The sequence below is a fragment of the Furipterus horrens genome, unplaced genomic scaffold, assembly GCF_987537825.1.
Source record: "Furipterus horrens unplaced genomic scaffold, mFurHor1.1.pri manual_scaffold_4, whole genome shotgun sequence".
NCBI lineage: Eukaryota > Metazoa > Chordata > Mammalia > Chiroptera > Furipteridae > Furipterus > Furipterus horrens.
In genome coordinates this window covers 141,745,870-141,749,629 of record NW_028327174.1, presented here as the reverse complement: position 1 = coordinate 141,749,629, position 3,760 = coordinate 141,745,870, and the positions used below count along the sequence as shown (strand labels likewise).

At 40.1% G+C, this 3,760-nt stretch overlaps 1 non-coding gene across 1 annotated transcript; it reads left to right on the top strand.

The window, feature by feature from the left end:
* The first annotated feature begins 1,772 nt into the window (after positions 1-1,772).
* On the top strand, positions 1,773-1,898 carry LOC150012966 (U6atac minor spliceosomal RNA). The gene has a single exon (XR_016511062.1). It is a non-coding gene; the product is annotated as a U6atac minor spliceosomal RNA (small nuclear RNA).
* The last annotated feature ends 1,862 nt before the right edge of the window (positions 1,899-3,760 follow it).

Genomic DNA, 3,760 nt, shown 5'->3' with positions numbered 1-3,760 from the left:
TCCTAAGCTCACACAAACACTGTAAGGTACTGAGCATAATTGCCAAATACGATACATACTATTTCTCAATATCAACAACAAATGTGCCAAAACAGTGGCAGGAAACCACATGTCTTGGAAAACAAAGCTTAAAAAAAAAAAAAGCAAAACTTAAAGGTCAAGAATTACAGCATTGACTCTCTCATTTTAGCCTTTGCTTCCTCAGAGATGATGTCACTAAAAAACTGTAAATTTGGAATATCACAAATCAAAGTGTAGACCACTAAACTGAGAGCCCTTTTAATCCAGGGACTGAGGATCATTTTTGTCATGTCCTCGGTGCCTCCAATATTGCCTACTACTGTCCCTGAAAAATCCTTCCCAGGCCTTCATAGCCATCTCTACATGCATTCTCATAAGTTTATATCTCCAGGACAGAACTCTCATTTAAATTCCAGACATATTTATGCAAACTAACATTTCATCTTACATGTCCAAAAGATATCTTACAATACATGCGAAGCCAATGTTATCAGTGTCCACCTCAAATGCAATCGTCTTGCACAGTTCCCTATACAAATAATGGCTATACCATCCAGTAAGCCTTGCAGGCAAAATTTCTAGGGCCACCTGAATCATCTTCCTCTTCCTCACCCCCATATACAATCCATCATCGATTCTTTCAGTTGAACCACCTGAATAGCCTTCTAACCCATCCCCTTTTCTCCATCACACTCCCACCACCATATCTGCACTGGGCCAACTATCTCATCTGTCACTCGAACTATTCCAGTAGTCTCCTGCCTGGTTTACCCTCTGCGCTTACCCTTCCTTTTCCTGTCCACTCTCCACATTGCAACCAGAGTAATCATCATTTCAGGCACATGCTGAAGTCTGAATGGATCCAGTGTTTCTAGGATTAAGACAGAAACAAACAGATAGGTTTGTATCTCTAGTTTCACACCTCATGTCATACATACACACACACACACACACACACACACAACCACACACATACTATAGCCACACTGGAATCTCCCAGTCTTTCTTCCTTGCCACACTCCTCTGGGCCACACGGCCTTTCCACTTGCTGGTCCCTCTCTGGCTATGCCTTTCCTTCCCTCTTCACTTGGCTAACTCGTACTCATCTTACATATGCAGCCAAGTATTACTGCAACAAGAAAACATTTCCTTCCTTCCCAGAGCAGGTCAAACATCTCTGATCTACTCTCTTAGTAGCATGGATCTCTCTATCCTAGCATTTAACACTATTTCAGTTTTACATCTATTTAGGTCATTGTTTGGTTTGCATGTATTTTTAGACTCATCTACGTATCATAAAAAATGGAGGCTTGGTAGATTTTTGCCCATCACTGTATCTCCACTGCCTGAATCGTGAAGGTACTCAAGGAACATTTGTTTCATGAGTGTTTCAGTAAATACATTTTTGTGGGAGAAATGATACCCAAGCATTGACACACACTCTGCATGATCCTAAGCAAACAGCTCAGACTTCTAAGTGAAATGTTCTTATCTATAAAACTATAAAATGAATATTAGAAATAATTAATTTATCAGGTCTGGGGAAGGATTAAATAAGGTTGTATCATAAAACTTTTAGCCTTGTGCCTGAAAAACACTTATCAATAGATATCAGTTTTCTTCTCCTTGATCCCTCATTTGGTGGTTTAAGTAATACAAATTATATCTTCAACAAATAAACAAGTGGTGTATTTTTACCTCTTTTGGAGGTAAAAAGACTGGAAAATACGAAGTAGAAAAATAAAATAATAGTGTTGTATGAAAGGAGAGAAGGTTAGCACTCCCCTTGACAAGGATGAAAGAGGCTCTTGGGTCTAACAACACGCATACGGTTAAGGCACTGCCACCTACTTCATGGCATCTAACCGAAAAATATATGAAAAGGTGAAGAGGGAGAGCTTGTATGTACGACCCATGGGCATGGACTTGGGGGAGATTGCTGGGGGAGGAGGGGTGCTGGGTGGAGGGGAGCAAAGGGGAAAAAATGAAACTATTCTAACAATATAATCAATAAATATATACTTAAAAAAAAAGAAAATAATAATATAAGTTCCATAACAATACAAACAAAACAAGCTTTTTCACAAACCCATGCAGGATTAATTGCCAAGTAAATGAAAAGTGCTGTGAGTTCAGGGAAGAGGGAAATCATTTAAGCTGGAGGCATGGGACTTGGGGAGGGCTTTTTAGGATGGGTATATTAATGCTGGGCAAAGGACTGGGAGCCTGTGTGAGTGGGGGGGTCCCTCAGCTCTGGGAAGATGTAAGAACAAAGGGAAAAGGATGATTCTAAAAACAATGACAAGGCCAGTTGCCTAGAGCAGGGGAGTCAGAGTCGGTAAGGATAAAAGGACAGTTTGAAGAATCAGGTGTATGAAGTTTTGAATGCCAAGGTAGGCAATTTTGACCTTGCTCTCTGAACAGAAATACTGAGATTATAACCCTTTACAAATCTAGATATATCAACCATTTTAAACCCAAATAAAATATAACATAGCTTCTCCAATTTGGTCTTTGAATTTCTCCAAAGTTGCACATCAAGGGAGACTGGAAGGAGCGAAGGAGGAAAGGAAGAAAGGAAAGATGAGAGAAAGAAGGAAAGATGAGAGAAAGAAGGAAAGATGAGAGAAAGGAAAGAAAGAAAGAAAGAAAGAAAGAAAGAAAGAAAGAAAGAAAGAAAGAAAGAAAGAAAGAAAGAAAGAAAGAAAGAAAGAAAGAAAGAAAGAAAGAAAGAAAGAAAGAAAGAAAGAAAGAAAGAAAGAAAGAAAGAAAGAAAGAAAGAAAGAAAGAAGAAAAGAAAGAAAGAAAGGAAAGAGAAAGAAAGAAAGGAAGAAAAGAAAGAAGAAAGAAAAGAAAGGAGGAAGGAAGGAGGGCAGGAAGGAAGGAAAGAGGGAAAGAAGGGGGGAGGGCAAGAGGATGGGAAGGAGGAAGAGAAAGAGGGAGGGAGGGAGGAAGGGAGGGAGGGAGGGTGGGAGGAAGGAAGGAAAGCCAAGCTAGGAATTCCATTCCCAACTGGCTCCTTTAATATCTCTGCCCACTTCTCCTTCTTAGATTAACTCATCAAATCCCACAAGGGCAACTACTGACTATAAATAGACTAAAATCTATTGGGGATTCTCAGAGATAGAGGGGTGGACAGATCAGGAAAGGAGAATTAAAGCCTAATATTTACCTAAATGGTGCATCTTTTAGCTATCAAAAGACAGGACTGAATTTTAAGGTGTTTTTTAATGTGTGTTACTCATTGATTAGTAAGAACTAGGGATATTCGAATTTGAAAGAACGTGATGGGATGACAGAAGCACACATAAACTGCTGTGAGACTGCAGTGATGGGAAGCCATGACTGACCCCACATGAGAAGTGCGGGGAAGTGTGACCCGTGAGCTCTTCGAAAAAGCTGACGTTTGAACTGGACTTTGAAGGGTGAGCCGTAGGTTGTGTTGGGAGGAGGAAAAGAAAATCATCATAGCAGAGGTAACACTACAGTAAGAACCTGTAGATGTGAAAGGGCCTGATGATTCAGACAACGGGCAAAGGTTTAAGAAGACTGTAAAGAAGGTACAACTTGGAAGTCGTAGGAGACTAAGCTAGAGACTAATTCTCTTCTACATATTCCCCACCAGGTCTGAAGCATAGAAAGAAGAAAGGAGGACCTGGACAAGTTTAGAGAGGAAATGTGGTTGAGGACAAGGCACAGAAGCTTAAATATCACTTGTTCCATGGTCGATTTTTGTCAC